The sequence below is a fragment of the Vombatus ursinus genome, unplaced genomic scaffold (genome assembly GCF_900497805.2).
Source record: "Vombatus ursinus unplaced genomic scaffold, bare-nosed wombat genome assembly UNPS02015255.1, whole genome shotgun sequence".
In the NCBI taxonomy this organism is placed as follows: domain Eukaryota; kingdom Metazoa; phylum Chordata; class Mammalia; order Diprotodontia; family Vombatidae; genus Vombatus; species Vombatus ursinus.
The window spans coordinates 25,430,942-25,451,362 of NW_020955033.1; the positions used below are offsets into that span (position 1 = coordinate 25,430,942).

The following is a 20,421-nucleotide window of genomic DNA, read 5'->3' on the forward strand; positions in this document are numbered from 1 at the left end:
TTTATAGTTTCTTGATTAACAAAAAAAAAAAATTGACATTTGCCCTGGTAGAATAGCATTCAGCTTCCAATTCTCCCCAACAAGGCCCTCTTTTGTACATATAGGATTAAAAAGTGGGATACAGTTCTAGGATCATCCTGAAATATCTCTACTTGATTTGCCCAGGCCTCTGACCTAATGCCATTTTATTGAGGGGTAGGAAGGAAGTCATTAGGTGAGTTCTCCCTTTCAACTAGCAAACAGTAAGAGGTAAAGATGAAGTAGCCTCATCCCTCTACAGAAATCCCATCCATGTTCAGTTGTATAATAAACAAGTCTCTCCCATTCATGTAGTGGAGACTTCCAGAGGTACAAACAGCATACCTCTGACCTGAGAAAATACCTGCAAATGTGAAAGTCCTCTCTCTGTCATCAGCAAGCTATTCATGTATTACAATAGTCGAGATTCAAATAAGAACTGCTCAATTTTGGTGTAGAAGGTTCTGGCCTTTGAAGCAACAAGTGACTCATTCTTGCTCAGTGTGTCTTCTGCATCCTGCGGAAGGTCCATACTTGGCACCTGAGACTTTTCTTCCGATGCTGTGGTCATTTCCCTTAGGCCGTCCCTGGGTTGGGCCACTTGGAGGCTGCTTATCCTCTTTTTCTCTCTGTTTTGGATTTCTTGCTGGACCTCATGCTCCTTTGGCTGCTCCAACACGTCATTCTCCTCTTCATCCAGCTCCACAAGACTGTGGATCTCCTCTTTTTCGTCACTCAGGAATTCACTTATTTCTCAAAATTTTTCTTCAAACATTTCTCTTGACATTTCCACTTGTTCTGTCCACACAACAGCCCAAGTCCGAGGTTCCTTCTACTCTTCAAGCATTAGCCTCTGAACATCTTTTAAATTTCCATTTACAAGTTTCAGATTCTCCTGGAGCTTTTTCCTATAGAGCTCAGCAGCCTCTTCTATGGGTCAGACTGTGTGATCCTCATGTTCCTGGGATTGTGAACAGGACACACAGAATAGGGTCTGATCATCCATACAGAACAACTTCTTATCCTCCTGGTGTCTGTCACACTTGCTGGGTCCCCTTTGGGTCTCTGTTGATGTTGTGTGCAGGTAACAGAAGGTTTCCTTTTCCTGAAAGTAAATTTTCCCCTTCTCCTTAAAGTGGCATTCAAAGCTCTTGACTGGGAGATTTCCCTGCACCAAGGGCAGGAGATAGGCACGGAAGCTTCGCTGGAGCCACTGAGACAAGGTTGGCAAACACCGTGTCCACAATGGGCAGCCACTGGGTGTGTGAGATGGGCCTGACAAATGCTGTAGGTGAGCACATTCTGAAGACCTTCAATAATCTCTTTGGAAGCCAGGATCCTGAGTAAGAAAGAGATAGTGTAAGGGTGGTAAAGATCCTTTTCACAGGAGGAGCGCTTCAAAAGGAAGACAATCCCCAATTTTTCAACCTGCAATTTTACATTAATGTTGTTCTGATACTCCCTTAATACCTCATGCCTCTCTAACTGTATTTATACTTCTTCTTGTTCAGTCATTTCAGTCGTGTTGGACTCCCATTTGGGGTTTTCTTGGCAGAGATATTGGATTAGTTTGTCATCTCCTTCTTCAGCTTATTTGACAGATGAGGAAATTTAGGCAAACAGGGTTAAATGACTTGTCCAGGGTCACACAGCTAACAAGTGTCTGAGGCCAGATTTGAACTCAGGAAGATGAGTCCTTCTGACTCCAGGCTCGGCACTTTATCTGCTGCACCAGCTAGCTGTATTTATACATTTCTCCTCAAATTAGAGTTTCTATTTGGGTCTTATCTCCTCTACCAAACTGTAAGCTCTCTGAAGGCACACCTCCTGCCCTGTTTATCTTCCTACTACCAGCAAGCCTAGTACAATGCTTTTTATATAACTGGTGAAAAACAAATGAGAAGAGCTCCAAACAACTTTAAAATAACACCTCAAATCAAATTTTAGAGTGGCAGAGCCAACAAAAGGTCAGGGTGAGACATTTTTCCGGTCTAAGAAAACTTAGGAGGTCAGCAGGAAAAGTCTCTGACTATCTGGTGCGCAACTATGGCAGCACCAGTAGCACAGCAGCTTTGAGAACTCCAAGCCCAGAGATGGGAAAGGGGTCAGAAAACTGGTCAGAAAGAGATTACAGGTGACCTATTGCTGACACTGGGTGCAACTCTATTGCCCGTAAGCAGTTCTGGGTTGTAGTTTCAGGGTACAGAGGAGTGCTATGGTCAGTCACAAGGGAACACGGGCCCTAGTCACAGTTCTAAGGCAAAGAGGAGTGCTAGCATTCGCAGCTACAGGGGAGCAGGGGCCCTTCATGGGTAAAAACCAGAGTGCAGACCAAGAGGACGGAGATCATACCTCTCCCTGCACCACACCACTTCAGGAGCACGAAAAACTTGAGTCTCAGAATTAGCTCTGAAAAAAGCAGTATGAAAAAGCCTGAAGCTTGGGACTGTGCTTTCCTCTCCCCCAGGAGAACTGAGGCCAACTTAAAATTCAAAGTCAAGAAATAAGCTGGAAAAATGAGCAAATGACTGAGAAAGGAACTTGACTGTTATAAGTGACCACAATGGCAGGGAAGAACAAGATACAAACTCAAAAGAAAATAATAACTGAAAATAGCCACAAGCAAAGCCTCAAAGAAAAATGTTTGTTGGACACAAACCCAACAAGAACTCCTAGAAAAACTAAAGAGATGAGTGGTAGAGGAGTAAGAATGGCACAGTAACAGCAACACTGTAATGATGATCAATTGTGAAAGACTCAGCTACCGTGATCAATACAATGATGCAAGACAATTCCAAAGGACTCATGATGAAAAATTCTATCCACCTCCAGAAAGAAAACTGATGAACTCTGAATGAAAACTGAAGTATAATTTTCTCACTTTTTTCCTTTTTTTTGCAATATGGAAATATGTTTTGCATGATTTCATATATATAATTGAAATCATATTGCTTGCCTTCTCAGTGGATGGGGGAGGGCATAGAAGGGAAGGAGAGAATTTGGAACTCAAAATTTAAAAAGAAAAAATGTTAAAAAATAATAAATTTAAAAAATAAAAATGTTAAAAAAATAATAAAATTTTTAGAAAGAAAAGAAAGTGAGAAGAAAGGAGAATTGTGGGAAGGTGGTGACTATTAGAACCTAGAGGACAGTAAATCTTCCACAAATACCCCAGGAAAGTTCTAAAAATGCACTAGAGGGTCAGTGATAAAGAAGGCCAAAGAGAAATAGTTTTACCAGCCCAGAACTGCACAAAAAGAACTAGAATTCTATGGAAGCTCTGAGCATAGACAGGGCACAGCCAGTAGAAGGCATTGGCCCAGAACAGGAGACAGAGGTAGGTTAATTCAGGGCATGGCACTCAGGCAGCTCAGTACCTATGAAACCCTGCTGGAGGCACAACAACAGCTTGAAATGGGGCCATCCCAGTAAAGTCACAGTGCCCAGGCAGTCTCACCTGAGGCGCAGCAGGAGACAGGGGCAGATTAGGGAGCGCAGCGCAAGTCAAATCAAGTCAACAAGCATTTATTCAGGGACTACTACGTGCCAGGCATCTTGCTATGCTGGGAAAAGTCCTGCCCTCCAGGAGCTTACATTTTAATGACAGAGGCAACATATAAACAACCAAGTGGAGATAAGAGGCATATACAGAGTGGATAGAAAGCACTCTGAGAAGGGAAGGCCTTAGCATCTGAGGAAACCTGGAAAGGACTCTGCGATTAGGCTGGATTTGAGCCAAGTCTTGGGGGAAATCAAGGGAACTAAGAGATAAGGTGACAAAGCAGACCCTTCCAGGCATGGGGAACAGTCGGTACAAAGATATAGAGACAGGAAATGGAATATTATATATACAGGGGTATGCTAGAGCCAGCTCTAACTGGCTTCCTTAGATAGAGCAAATCAGGGTTTGATTTTTGTGTGTGTGTGTGTGTGTGTGTGTGTGTGTGTGATTGTCTAGACTTTTAAAAAGTGTTAATAATACAGATTAAATTTAGAAGTGTGTACATTTTCCCCCTAGAAACTCAGCTGCTAAACATTTACCAGCAGCACACCCCTGGTTATATACAAAGTATACCAACTAGTCCAATTTTGCAGGACCACAGAATGCTTGGAGGGGAGTGAAGAGGAAGAAAATTGGAAAGATAGGAGGGACCCAGGTTATTAAATGCTTTAAATTCCAAACAGAAGAGTTTTCATTTCATCCTGGAGGTACTAGGGAACCATTAGAACTCAATGAGCAGGGGACAAGTGGGTCAGATCTGTATTTTAGGAAAAGGGTTTTTGGCTGCTGAGTGCAGAATGGATTGGAGCGGGGAGAAATTTGACGTAGGGAGACAAGGGCTATTGTAATAGTCCAGATGAGAGGTGATGATGGCCTAAGCAAGGGTTGTAACTGCACGAGTAAAGAGAGAGAATGCATAAGAGAAATGTTGTCAAGGTAAAAGCAAGATTTGGCAATGGATTGGATATGTGGGTTGAGTGAGAGGAAGTTGTGAGGCTGGGTTACTGGGAGGATGGTAGTATCTATGGCATAATAGGGAGATTGGGAATAAGGGAAGATTTTCTGGGGAAAAAAAAATAACGAACTCTGTTTTTGACTTGTTGGGTTTGGGATGCTTATGAGATATACAATCTGAGATGTACAAATGACAGTTGGTGATGTAGGATTGTAAGCAGAACCAAGAAAACAATTTATATTTTAACAACAACATTGTAAAAACAATTTTGAAAAACTTAAGAATGCTGATAAATGAAACTATAAATGAACTGGGCATGCAATTAAAAAAAAAACTAGAAAAGCAACAGATCAAAAGATCCCAACAAAAAGCCAAAGTAGAAATTGTGAAAATCAAAGAAGAAAATAACAAAAATTAATAGCCAAAAAAATCCAAACCAATAAATTAATAAATAAAGCTATGAGCTGTTTTTTCCTCTAATAATACTAATAAACTAGATAAGAAATTAGTGTGCCTGATTTTTTTTAAAAGGAAAGTAATTTTGTATCAAAATGAAAAAGAATTAATAACTGAAGATAAAAGATCAGAAATGATTTTGCACAATTATATATCAGCAAAAGTCATAGATGAAATGGATGAATATTCATAATGCCCAAATTAACAGAACTGCATTATTTAAATAGATCAACTTTTTTATTTTTGGGGTTTTTTTGGTTTTGTTTTGTTTTGTTTTGTTTTTTGGCTAGGCAATGGGGTTAAGTGACTTGCCCAGGGTCACACAGCTAGTAAGTGTCAAGAGTCCGAGGCTGATTTGAACTCAGGTCCTCCTGAATCTAGGGCCAGTGCTCTATCCACTGTGCCACCTAGCTGCCCTAGATCAACTTTTTTAAAAGAGCCAGCCATAAATGGTGGATTTAGAAGTGAAATCTATCAAATATTCAGATAATTCATACCAATATTATAAAAATTACTGTTTTCAAAACAGGATGCAAGACACTTTTTAAATTTCTTTTCATGATACAAATATGGTCTTGATACCTATACCAGTGATAGAGTTGAGCTAGAAAATCATAGACCAATATCCATAGAGAATATTAATGCAAAAATATTAAGTAAATATTAGCAAACAGACTACAGCAATATATTCAGGATGGATTTATATCAAGAATGGAGGGTTGGTTCAATAAAAGGAAGACAATAAATATAATAAACCATATTAATAGCATAAATATTAAAAACTATATGATTATATACATTGGTGCTGAAAAGATTTTTGACAATATTCAACACATCTGTTAAAATACCAGAAAGCATAAGAATAAATGAATCTTTGCCCAATCTGTTAAGTAAGATCCATCTAAAACAAAAACCAGCATTATGTGTAATGAAGACAGGCTAGAGGACTTTCTAGCAGCATTAGGGGTAAAGCAAGGATGTCCATTACTGTTTAATACAGTGCTAGAAATGATAGCTATAGAAATGAGACAAGAAAAAGAAATCAAGAGAATAGTTACATGGAAAGCAAAAACAAAATTATCACTTTTGCAGATGATATGGTGATTTACTTAGAAAATCCTAAAGAGTTAATTAAAATTGTTTGAAGCAATTAATAAATGTAGAAAAAAGTTGTAGGATGAAAAGCACATTCACATAAATCATCAAAATTCCAGTTTGTTACCAACAAAACTCAGCAAGAAGAGATAGAAAGAGAAATTCCATCCCAAACCAACTATACTTACAAGTTTACTGAGATCCAGAAATACATGAATCCAGTTACAAGAAACTCTTTACAAAAATAAAAACAGACATATAAAATTAGAGAAATATTCATTGTTCATGGATAGGCCATTCCAATATAACAAAAATGACAACACTATTTAAGTTAACTTACTTATTCAGTGCCATCTAAACTATCAAGAGACTATTTTATAGAATTAGGAAAAATAATAATAAAATTCATCTGAAGGAATATAAGGCCAATAATCTCAAATAAAATAAGGGGGGAAAATGGGAAAGGTCTAACACAGCCATATTTCAAACTTCAAAACAGTAATGATCAAAACAATTTGGTACTGATTAAAAACAGAAGTTGACCAATGGAACAGATTAAATTATCACATACAGAAACAAATAAACACAGTGGAATAGTGTCTGATAAACACAAAGACCCCAGCTACTAGGATAAGGCCTCAGTGTTGAACAAAAACTGCTGGGAAAACTAGAAAGCAGTGTCACAGAAATTCGATGAAGACCAACAGTTCACACCATATGCTAAGATAAACTATAAAAGGTGACAAGAGTAAAGTGACAATTGTTGGAAGGGCTGTGGGAAAACAGGAACATTAATACATTGTTGATGGACCTGTGGATTGGTATACTTTCAGGAAAGCAATTTGTAACCATTAGCAAAAGTCATTAAACCTTGAATACAATTTGACCCTGTGGTATCACTAGTAGTTCTATACTCCAAAGAGACCAAAGAAAGAGGAAAAATACTTATATGTACAAGACTGAAAACTAAGGGGGGTATCTATCATTTGGAGAATGGCTGAACAAATTATGATGTATCAATATAATGGAATATTAAATAACAAAAAGGGATGGTTTCAGAGCAACCGGAGAAGACTTGCATGAACTGATACAAAATGAAATAAGCAGAACCAGGAGAAAATTTATATGACAATGTTCTAGTAAAAAGAAATTTTGAAAGACTTAAGAACTCTAATCAATACAATGACCAATTTATGACTCCAGAATATTGATAATAAAGCATGCTACTTACCTCTTGACAGAGATGTGATGGACTCAAAATGGAAAATAAGGCATATATTTTTAGAAATGGTCAGTGTGGTCATTTGTTTTGCTTGGCTATGCATATTTCTTATGAAGGCTTTGTTTTCTTTTTCTTTTCTTTTTTATTGCAGAAGGGATGTGGGGAGTCAAGGGTAAAGTATCCCTCCACCAAAAAAAAAAAAAAAAGCAAAAGAAAAGGAATAAAAGAGGACTATTTAAACATATTTTCATTTTCCTCCATTTCATTTTATTATTGTTTTCCAATCAACAAGCATTTATTTTCCTTCTCATCCACTTCCCCCAATCCCCCCAAAATCCTTCATGTAATATAATAAGGAACAGGTACATGTGAAGAGTAAAAAGAAAAGAGAATCATTGAAGTACATGTATTTTTAAATGCACAAAAGAGAACAGAAGGACTCATAATGAATCACAGGAAAATAAGACAGTTTTGAAAGTTGCATGTTGAATTTATTATAAATTAACAAGAAATGAAAGCTGTATATAATAGAGCTCTGCACTTTCATATATAATCTTTTTTCTGTTCTACCATTTATATGGTATTATATTTAACTTTTTTTTAATGCGCAGAGACATTTTATAAAAGGAAGGAAAAGAAAGAAAAGAAATGAAAGAAAAGAAAAGTGGGGCAGGATGAAATTTTAAGTCATTTACATGCTCTATTGGAAGAAACTTTACATATCCACAGGAGATAGGTTCTGGAAGTTCCCCCAGTAAAGAAGTTAACTCTGACTAGTGAATTCTTTCCCTCCTTTCTTTTTTTCTCTCCCTGCCCCCGCTTCACTCTCAAAAGAGGAAGGGCATGGACCATAAAGAGAGACTCTGCTGAACAGAAACCCTGGCGGATAATAGATGAGCTTGGTCTGAGGTAATTGAACCAAGCCAGGATAGGCTATTAGTAAGTCTTCCAAACTATATTTAACCTCCTAACTCAAGCAGCAGTAACCTAATGCCGGGGGGGGGAGGGGGGCAATCTTTTCCTATGTGTTACAGGCCCCAAAATAACTCCCCTCTCTTCCTCCCTCTAAACAAAAATTGTTTCGGTGAAGCTGTGGGTTAGATAAAGGAAATAAACTCTGAGTTGTAATTGGCAGATAGGCTTAATCCTCCAAAGTGTTAATTGCCCAAATTCATTGCCAATTCATTAAATGCATAGGAATTTATTTATCTGGAAGGGTGGGGAGGGGGAGAAGATTGTGGTTTTTCATCTTCCTTACCTCTCCCAGGCGGCTGCTCCCCAAATAAGTTACCCAAAGTGTAAAATGCCTGCTGTGGACATTGTTCAGTGGGTTGTTCGTATAGATGGCAGAGAATATTCAAAACCTCACATTGAATCTGCATATTCCAAAGGGTCTCCTACATTAAGAAAGTGACTTGGTAGAATATGAAGTCAGAGGACTTGGGTTCAAATCCCGGCTCTTCTTCTTACTACTTTGGGCAAGTAAACAACCTCTCTGGGCCTCAATTTCCTCATCTCTAAAATAAGAAAATTAGACTGAAATGATCTCTAAGAACACTTCTGGCCCTAAATCTGTTACTAAATTCTGAAAAGAATATTCAGGAGATAGGGAGTTCTAAAGTTAAGATTTCCTAAGAAAAGATATATGAATTTACACTCTACCATTTTTCTTTTGAATTTTCTTTTCAGTCACAGGGATTGGAAAAACACTGAGTGGAAAAAAAAAAAGATATGCAGAGTTGAATTTGAGTTATGGTAACACACTAGCCAAGGCAGCTAGGTAGTACAGAAGATAGAGCACGGGACCTGGAGCCAGGAAGACCTAGGTTCAAATCCAGCCTCAGATACTTAGTAGCTATGTGACCTGGACAAGTCTCTTAGCCCCTATTTGCCTCAGTTCTTCATCTGTAAAATAGGGGACACACTGGAGAAGGAAATAGCAAACCACTCCAGTATCTTTGCCAAGAAAATCTCATGGGGTCCATGGTATCACAGCATCAGATGCAACTGAACAACTAAACAATAACACCATAGCCACCCTCTTCAGATTGGCAGTAATGATCTGAAAGCCTAGATATCTAGCAGCAATCATTGCCCTTAAGGAATCTACAGTTTTGGGGAAATAAGACTAATAAAACTAATAACCCAAGAAACAGACAACAATACAATACATAATCAAGTATGGTACAGGTCTTATAGGGCAGAAAAGGAAGGGGGTCAAAGTGGGTTACAGCAGCTGAATGAAGGTACAAGTGGGTACAAGAAGGTACAAGAATGACGATATAAGTAAGTAAATTACAGGATGGAATATAGGATCAGGGCTCAGAAAACCTGAGCACTAGTTCCAGCTCTGCCACTGTGTGACCTTGAACAAGTTGCTTAACCCAAAGCTCCCGAAGTTTCCTCATCAGAAAATTAAGGGGGTTGGACTAGATCATCTTTGAAGTTCTCTCCAGCTCTAATATTCTAATTCATGGAGATGGTAGGACTTAGGGATAGTAGGACTTAGGGTGGGCCTCAAAGACTGGAGATGAGTTGGACAGATGGAGGACAAGAGTAGAAGATATTTCAAGCAGAGACTATCTTGAGGAATAAAGTAGGGAATGAATGATGCGTAGAAGGACAGGGGTTGGTTTTCACTTAGGAGGTATCGGGAAATAGTTGGAGATGATGCTGTTTAGGTAAGATGCACTAGATTGTAGAGGACTTTACCTACTCCATATGAGGACTGAATCTGATAATAGATTTGAAAGTTCTAACAAAAAGTGCTACATGCCAATAAGTTTCAACTATTATTATCATCCAGTTATGAACAACCACCTCCTGTATGGAAATATGAACTGATGCAGAATGAAGTATGCAGAACCAAGAAAAAAATATTCACAATGACTCCAATGTAAAAAAAAAAAAGAAAAGAAATGGAATCCCTTTAGATTATAATGAGCAGAAGTGTAAGACTATGGTTGTGGAATATTGCATATGCTGTCAGCCATTGCTCTTACTGAACAGACTTCTTTCCCCCACTAAGATCATTGTTACAAGGAATGACTCATTAGGTAAGGGAGAGAAAAGGGATATATTTGGAAATGAAGATCATTAAGTTAACTATCACTTATTTATTAAGCATCTATTATACGCTATGCCATGGTGATACAATGAAAGGTTTAAAAAAAATAGTCCCTGCTCCCAAAGAGCTCACATACAAAGGACTATGTGCAAACATGGACAGCTAAGTGGTGCAGTGGATAGAATGCCCAGCCTGGAGTCAGGAAGATTCATCTTATATGAGTTCAAATCTTACCTCAGACACTTACTAGCTGTGTCTTAACCCTGTTTGCCTCAATTCCTCATCTATAAAATAAGCTGGAGAAGAAAATAGCAAACCACTCCAGTATCTCTGCCAAGAAAACCCCAAATGGGGTCACCTGAAGAGTTAGACACAATTGAAGTAACTCAACAAGAAAAATGTACATACATGATATATACAAGAAAAAATGGAAATGATTTTAGAGTAAAAGTACTAAGGTGAAGGAGAATGGGAAAAGCTTTTTGCAGAAGGTAGAACTTTAGCTGAGACTTGAAGAAAGCTAGGAGGCAAGAGATAGGAATAGAGGGATAGAGTTTCAGGCATGGAGGAAAGCCAGTGGATAGGCTGAAAGTCCAGAGATGGAGAGTCTTATTCGAGGAATGGAAAGGACGCCAATGTCATTTGATCACAGAGTATGTGGAGGGGAGGGAGTAAAATGTAAAAACTAGCAAAGCAGAAATGGGTCAGATTATGAAGGCTTTTAAAAACCAAACAGAAGATTTTATACATGATCCTGGGGGCAATAGGGAGCCACTGGAATTTATTGAAAGGGGGAGAGAGGAGTAATATGGTCAGACCTGCACTTTAGGAAAATCACTTTGATAGTTGAATGGAGGATTGATTACAGTGGGGGAGAAAATTGAGGCAGAAAGACCAACCAGGAGGAGATCACAACAGTTCAGGCCTGAGGTGATGAGGGTCTGTACTTGAAGTGGTAGCTGTGTCAGGGGATGTGTTCATCAAAGTTGCTACAAAGGTAGAAATAACACGAATTGACAACTAATTGGATAAGAGGGGTGGGGGAAGGATGTGAGTGATATAAAAATGAAAGCTTTCAATAAAATAAGATAAACTTAAAAAATATTATGAGGGACAATCTGGCATAGCAAAAAGAAGGCACCCAAATTCAAGTACTATTTCATATATACTAGTTTCTTAGTCTTTCATTGTCACCAGGCAATTCTTTAAGACTTTAAGTCACACAGCTCTGCTTCAATGGGGGAAATTTTTACATGTCAGATTTTGTACATCAATTAAATCTCAGGTCCAGATTAAAAAAAAAGTGCCAATCATCTATTGCAATATTGCTGAACCTCTCTCTTTACTAAAGCATTTTCACATTTACGTTGGACACAGAAAAAGAAAGTCAGGAGGAAAATGGGAATTATTTTTTGTTTAAACATTCCTCGGAGCTTTCTGAAGGGTAAATGGGGAAGAGGGCAGCTAGGTGGTACAGTGGATGGAGCATTGGGCTTGGTGTCAGGAAGATGACTCTTCCTGAGTTCAAATTAAGAGTTATTCCACTACACAACCAGAAGAACAACCCCAAATGTTAAGAAAAATTCATTTCCCCGTCCAAGGAAAGACACAAAGTGTCCAAAAGGGAAAGCCTTGTTACAAACTCAAAATATTTCAATCTGTCAACAATAAACTCCAGTCATGATATTTGTGGGCTTGGTATTTGTGACCACATTATGTTGTTTCTGGGTGTTCCTTGTCGGTTGTCAAGTCCCATTTCTTTGTAGACAGTGACCCTGTTTGAGGACACTCACATGTGACAACACTTAATGTCTGCCATGATGCTTCGGTAGATTTTTTTTTTCAGAAAAGAAAATTACATAAAAATTGTCCTATTTCATTAGGGCTTTGTTTAATGTTTATGGAGTTTTGAGGGCAGGAGACAGAACCTGGCTAATTAGTGCTTCTGATCAGTCAGGGTTTTCTTCTTAAACTCTCCTTTACCCTGAATTGTTGGAAGTCCAAGTGTTGTGGTGAACTGTTTCAGTTAGCATATTTGTTTTATAAACTCCTGTGGACCCATGCGTATTCCCTTCAGTGATGCAGACTGGTTTTCATCTGTGCCTGTTCATTCCATGTTCCTATCCTGTTTTATTAGAGGGAATTCATTGAAGTTCTGGGGCAGTAGCAGGGAAAGGAGCTTCATGCTTTCTTTTAAGAATATTAAGGGGAGCATACTGTTACCCTTCAGTTTGGGACCATATATTCTTTTATGACATCCTTTACATCCTGCACAATCCCCAGTAACGTGTTTTCCCCTGATCATACCCACCATGACCTCTTCTTTGTTTTCTGGATAATCTTCAAATTCAGCTCTTCAGTGACCCACAGTCACATATGGCCATGAGGAAGAACACAGGCATTAAAAAGATGGGCCTTTGTTTCAAGGAGAAGCTTGGGGCCATTATAGGAACTTTGCCATTTCCCAAAGGCAATCCAGTCCACTCTGGGCAACTCAGCCTGCCTTCTTCCTCCTGTTCAATTCTGAGCTCAGCTAATTTTCCATCTATACGGTCTGCTGAACAAATACATATATGTGGACAAGCTCTACAGATTGTTTATTTAACTGGACATCATGGTCTAGATAATAGACATTCTTTATCCACTTCATTTCTCTTATGTGGATAGTTCGGCCAAACTCTATAGAGGAACTATGGATCCAATTTGGGGGTTCTGAAATGATACACAAATTACCAGTTTTTAAATGATTATAATGAATGCAACACTAAAATCTTAGCTGGTATAGTGTAGCTGGAGGAGGGTTACCTTCACAGCAAGGCAGTAAGCAGCAGGAAAAAGAGCTCTGGCCTTGGATGGACTCAGATGACCTGAGCCTCAATCCTGATTTTATTACTTACTACCTATTTTTAACTCTAGTACTGCATTTCTAAATGCCTACTAGACCTTTCCACTTGGATAGGAACGCAGTAATTGACATACAAAGTCAGATGCATGCTTCAACTGCCCAAGTACTCTCTGGCCAACAGAAACTGATGAGATATGTCATGGAGGGCAAAGTTGTCCTCTCTGACATTAACCTGAAAAGCTTTCTAAGCCATTTGCGGTCATCATTTGAAAAAATTGTCCAAACACTTTTTGAATCCACTAATACTTATTTATACCATCTCTTAAGAGTATAAATTTATAAATGGTTATTACCCTACATATATATTTGTCCCAAACTTCCCTCATTTAGGTTCTAAAGTGTGCCCTCTCTTCCTGATATTTTGATGAACAAGTCTGAGGTGAATACCTTATCCATTTGATTTGTAATGTGTAGATTTAAATACCATACTTTCCTTCCTTTTTTTCCTTCTTTCATTCCTCTCTCCTTCCCTTTCTCCTTCCATCCCTCCCTCTGCAGGTCTGTTATACACACCTTCCTTCCTTCCTTCCTTCCTTCCTTCCAACCTCCCTCCCTTCTTTCTTCTTTCACATGGCTAATGCAGGAATATATTTTGTTCAACTACATTATATATACTTGTAATGAGATTTCTTTTCTGCCTTCTCAGGTGGAGGAAGGCAAAGTGGGAGGGACAAAATTCAGAATGGAAAATAAAATAAAATTGAGTTAAAAATATTTAAATGCTATCATCTCTCATAGCCTTTGCTTTCCATTTCTAGTATTTTTTTAGTTCTGTCCTCATACAACAACCAACCCAGCACCACAGGCATTTGGTTATAGCCTTCCTGAGATTCCAGAGTGTTCCAAGGACAGATAGATGATACTTTATGGGAGGGTTGACTTTTCCCTTTTACTTTCTCTACACTTCTTAGTATGTTATAATGATTATTTCCTAGTGGCTGCCCAAGCCACAGAAACTCTTCTTCAAGAGTTAAGATTTTGACCCTGCTACCAGACATTGAGAATGGAGGGAAGAGGAAAGGAGGAACAGGAAAAAGGAAAAGAGAAATGAGCAGGATGTTATCTATCTTATAATCATTTTTAAAGGTTGTGAGAACATTTTGTCATCTCATAGTGAAATTCTATAGAGTGTGTTGTAGCCTGAATATAAAGCTACTTTACATAGATTTTTTTGGGGGGTGTCTATATATATATTTTTAAAAGATCTAACTTGTCCTATAGTAATCTTTTTTTTTTTTTGGTTAGGTAATGGGGTTAAGTGACTTGCCCAAGATCACACAGCTAGTATCTGGTCTGAGACCGCATTTGAATTCAGGTCCTCCTGACTCCAGTGCCAGTGCTCTATCCACTGTGCCACCTAGCTGCCCCTGTCCTATATAATCTTAAATTTAAAATGCTAAAAAAAAAAATTTCCCCTCCACCCCCCACTCAAGTGCCTCCCATTTCCTTATTTCTATTGATGGCACCATCATCCTTCCAGCCACCCAGGCTCACAACCTGAGCCCTCTCCCTCAATGTCCACATCTGATCAGTTGCCATATCTTGTGGATTCTATCTCCACATCTTTCACATCTATCCCCTTATCTCTAATTACATGGCTGCCACCCCAGTTCAGACCCTAAATGTGCCCCTCACTTGAGCTATTACAGCCACCTTTTAAATGGTCTCCTGGCCTCCAGTTCATGCTCTAAGCAGTTGCCAAACTGATATTCCTAAAGCATCACACTGCTCAGGTTGACCTGCTCAAAATGCTTTACTGCCTCCCCACTGTCTTTAAGATCAAATACAAGGTCCTCTATTTGACATTAAAAGATCCTCACAGTCTGGCTCTGGCCCTTCTTTTAATTACAATTTTTTAAAATTTTTGTTCTGAACTTAAAATACCAAATAAAATAGGCATTTGCATATACGCTACAGGACAGAAAGAGGATTGTACATGGAACTGCAGGTCTCTGTTATATACAGCTTACTTTTCAAGTATTTAACATCGATCTGTAGCTTTTTTAAAATAATAAATATTACCTCTATGTCTACATAGTCTGGCAAAAACAATTTCCTACATTTGCTGTGTTTGAAAACACCTATCTTTTTCTGCATTTTAAGTTCCCCTCTCTGTCAGGGAGTGGTGGATAACATCTATATTCTTCTGGATTTGTGGTTTATCATTACGTTAATCAGAGTTCTAGTCTTTTAAAGTTGTTTTCATTGTTTTTCTCCCAAATGTCATTATTATATAAATTGTTCTCTTGGTCCTGGCCACTTTGCTCTCTATCAATTCATAAAGGTCTTCCCAGTTTCCTCTGAAATTGTCTATTTCATAATTTCCTGTGATAAAATATTTCTTTATATTCATATGCCATAATTAAAGCCATTCCCCAACAGGATCCCTTCTCCTTAGTTTCCAATTTGTGGCTACCAAGATCAGAAGCATTGATATGCTTTCCCATATCTATAAGTTTTGTTGAAGTCCTAAAGTCTACAGAATGACATGACAGGAGGAATGAGAAGCAATTAAAAATCTCTTTAATTAATGGAGTCTGGATCAGGATGGTAGTCAGGAAAGAAGAACAAGGAATGGATTCAAGAACCGCAAATAGGAAACAAGCATTTATTAAGCTCTCATTATAGTCTAGGCGGCTAGGTGGTACAGTGGATAGAGCACCACCTTGGAGCCCTTAAAAGACTTCAATTCAAATCCAGCCTCAGACACTTACTAGTCATGAGAACCTGGGCAAGTCACTGAACCCTGTTTGCCTCAGTTTCCTCATTTGTAAAATGAGCTGGAGAAGGAAATAGCAAACCACTCCAGTATCTCTACCAAGAAAACCCCAAACAAGGTCATGGAAAGTCAGCCATGACTGAAAATGATTGAACACACACACACACACACACACACACACACATTACAGGCATGTGGGAGGAACAACATGCACATAGCTAACTACAAAGTAGCTTCAGAGAATGGGGAAAAGCCCTAAGTGAAGAAGTGGGATCTTGTGTAGAAGATGGCATATGAGCCTCGTGGGGAGCTAAAAGCAGGGAATGTTTCATTTTTGTTTTTGTGATGTTAGTGCCTAGCAAATAGCAGGTGCTTAATACATGCTTGTTGAATTAGCTTCAAGAGTCTTGATGGCCCAGATAGACTGTATGAAGGCAGAGACAGAAGATGGCTCTCTACATGTGGATGAGGGTCCTTAAATAGCCTGGATGGGCTGAAACATTGTGGGTGGGAGTAACGTGAGATCAGTCGAAAAGATAGTTGAAGTCACACTGCAAAGTTTTAAATGCCAAGCACAAAAGTTTGGCATTTGTCCTAGAAACAAGAGGATAGCTAAAGCTTGAGAGAGGATAGCCATGGTCAGAACTGTGCATTTTCTTTTTCTTTTTTCAAATTAAAATTTATTTTCAAATAGATTGACCTTTTCACCCTCCCATGTCTCTCCTCCACCTCACTCCTTGAGAAGGCAAGATAAACAGCACTCCTGTTACAAACATGTATAATCAGGCAAAATAAAAATTTTCAATGGCAATGTCTAAAAAAGTATGTTTCAGTCTGTGCTCTGAGTCCATGATTTCTCTGTCAGGAGATGAGCAGTGTATTTTATAGTGAGTTTCCGGGTATGGTGGTTGGTCATTGTATTAATGAGTCTGCAAGTTCCCCCCCCCCCATTTTGTTTTAATCAGCCTTCCCACTCTCCTGTGCCAATAACACTACTCCCGTTGAGAACGCAAGAAAAACAAAATCCATTATACACATGGATGGTCAATTAAAACAAATTTCCATATTGGCCAAGTCCTAAAAAATATTTGTCTCATTCTGCATACTGAGTCCTTTGCCTCTCTATCAGGAAGTGGGTAGCATGTTTCATTATTAGTCCTCTGGAATCACAGTCAAACATCCTGTTATGTTTCTCTTCATTCCCGTGTTTGTACTTCAAAGTTTTTCTGCAGCTCTGATCCCTTTATCAGGAATGCTTTTAAGTCCTGTTTCATTAAATGTCTATTTTTTCCTGTGTCGCATTATACTCAGTTTTGCTGGCTAAGTTATCCTTGACTATAAGCCCATATCCTTTGCCTTCTATTAATGGGAGAAGAGATGATAGTTGGAAGGGACAGAAATATCAAATTAAAGGTTTTTTTAGTTATCAGGAAGATCTGGGCATCAGGGCAGGAACAAATAAAGAGACTGACAAATAGGAAAGAGAGAGGAAAATCGAAGGGATAATCCTCTAGAAGAGTCAAGACTGATTGACTTTGGCAAGAATGACCATATTTTTCTCCAAGCCTGGAACAAAAGAGAAGGAATGATGCTAAGGAGATATGAGGGATACAACTGTAAGGGAAGGCACACTAGTGCAACACAGCCTTGGTCTTTGCTCTCATTTCATTACCAGCCTCCTCTTATAATCATGTATTTCCTCAATGATGCCTTTCATGCCACTTCTTGCTCGTAAGTCACCATTGGTCATATGCATCCACCATACATATTTTCATTGTATTTTGAGTCATCTGCACTTTTTTGAGTCTTCTGAGAGCATGGTGCTCCATGATTTCTAGCTCTATACAGTGGTGTTGAAAAAAATGGAATTTTCTATCAGGAAGCAATTGAGGATCATTAAAGCATTGCATAATTTCCCAAATTTAACCCAAATGATTTTGGGCCTTGTTTACTGTCCAGTCACAGTGCCTATCTCAGGTATATGTACTGATGGTTTTACTTATTGTCCATTCAGCTGTCAGTCAGTCTTGTCATCGTGAATTTTTCATCCACTTAGTTTTTATGTGGATTGGTAGGTCAATTTTTTTCTAACAACTCTGAGAAAGCTCTGAGATGTTTCATGTAATTAGTAGAACATCAGCAGCAAATTGGATTCTGTAGATCCAAACCAGTAATAGCGAATTATTTTATTTGGTCTTTGTGAATGACATTGCCTATGACACTAGGGGAAACTTTTTATTTGATTTTGATACTCAGAAAAACCGTGGAAAAAATTTCAACTTTGTGGTTGTATCTACAAGGGGATCTTGGATTATCAGATATAGGCATGGGAGATTAGTTGTTTAAGAATTCAGGCAGTTTTCAGACAGAAATCAAAACTATAGTTATAAGGAAAAAGATACTCTAAATCACTATTCATCAGAGAAATGCAAATTAAAACAACTCTGAGATACCACCTCACATCTATCAGACTGGCTAATATGATAAAAAAGGAAAATGATGGATGTTGGAGGGGATGTGGGAAAACTGGGATAATAATGCACTGTTGGTGAAGCTGTGAGCTGATCCAACCATTCTGGAGAGCAATTTGGAACTATGCCCAAAGAGCTATAAAACTGTGTATATCCTTTGATTCAGCAATACCACTATTGGCCAGACATCAAAAAAGGTGTGGGGGGAGGGAAAGGACGTATTTGTACAAAAATATTTATAGCAGCTCCTTTTGTGGTGATTAAGAATTGGAAATCGGAGGCATGTCCACCAATTGGGGAATGGCTAAACAAACTATGACATATGATTGCAATGGAAAATTGTTGTTCTTCGTCTTCATCATCCCCCATTCCCTCCAGCTCTCAGTTCTTTGCTAGACCATCATCCTTACACTGGCTATACTCTCCTCCCTTTCTTAACTCAACCTTTTAGTAAATCAACTTAACTCTACACTATCATCCACCCTCAAAGTTTTCTTACCCTTTCATCCAATCTGTGATTACCCCAAGCCGAGTCTCAATCCTGTAAAGCAATTTGAGGCTACATTAGGAGGAACACAGATTCCAGGAATAAGGATGTGATGACCCCAGCGTACTCCACTTCTCAGACCTCATCTGTACTCAACTAGAATGGTGGTAGGCAACCAGGATGGTGAAGGATTTCCAGTTTATGACATATGGATGAGTTGAAGAAGCTGTTTAATCTGAAGAAAAGAAGACTTGGGGAAACATGCTTGCTGTGATCATGGGCAAAAGGGATTATTAGCCTTGTTCTGCTTGGGCCTTAAGAGTAGAATCAGGAGCAATATGTGGATTTTGAAAAAAGGGTCAATTTAGGCTTGATGCCAATAAAAACTTTCTAACAACTGGAACCCTCCCAAAGTGGACTAACCTGCCTTGAGAAGTCATAGGTTGCCTCTCCTTAGAGATCTTCAAGCAGAAGCTGGACAACCATTTATTATGCAAATTACAGTAGGGATTATTTTGTGTATGGGTCAGACTAGATGGCTGCTGCAGCCTCTTCTGACTTTCAGATTCTTTGACTTCTTCAGTAATATTTCAGGCATGGTCACAGATATTTTGTTTGTTCATGAGCCACATTATATTGATTTGTCCGGTTCTCAACTTCCCAGTCAAACTGAGGATTATATCATCCACACTTATGTTAGATACTAATTATTCATAAATTTTGCTATGTGAAATTTTATATCAAAAGTCATAAAACTTCTTCATAACCTTCACAAGTTTTTAAAAAATCAATGATTAAAAATGTAAATTATCTTAAATATTTTGTTACATTTATTTAAAAAAAAACACACCTATGCACAGTTTTAACGTAATCAAAGGTAACTTAGAATTATACAGTGTTTAAAAAAACAATTAACCATAAGTCATTCAGACCTAAATCCTAGTTCTTGAACTGGTGATCACTAAGACTGCTTTAATTAAACAGTTTAAGTAGCTATTTTGTTGTTACTGTTGTTACAGTAATTATCTTTCTAATCTATGCCAACAAAATCATCCTCAAATGTCCACGATTAATTTGTTATACTAGAAATAGCTCCTATCTCCCAATGACTTTAGAGGTAAATTCTTCAGTTAGTTTTACTAAATAGAATAGTCCAATGTTGTTATTCTATGATGTAACTACAAAAAGAATTTGAAAAATATCAAAATAGTTTACTGCTTTAAAATGAGTATTTTCTTTTTTTTTCTTTTTAAATTTTTAGGCAGTTGGGGTTAAGTGACTTGCCCAGGGTCACACAGCTAGTAAGTGTCAAGTGTTTGGTCTGAGGCCGGATTTGAACTCAGGTCCTCCTGACTTTAGGGCCGGTGCTCTATCCACTGCACCACCTACCTGCCCCTAAAATGAGTATTTTCTAAAAGCAAACATATCAATTTTTGAGTTATAACACACTTTTAAAGAACAAAAATTATTAAATCAAGTTCAGTTGACTAATGATACCTAACTGACTGAAATCAAGTCAACTTT

The 20,421-nt window shown here is 38.3% G+C and overlaps 1 pseudogene; it reads right to left on the reverse strand.

Moving 5' to 3' along the window:
- Positions 1-174: 174 nt before the first annotated feature.
- Positions 175-17,689, reverse strand: LOC114031764 (annotated as a pseudogene).
- Positions 17,690-20,421: the final 2,732 nt, after the last annotated feature.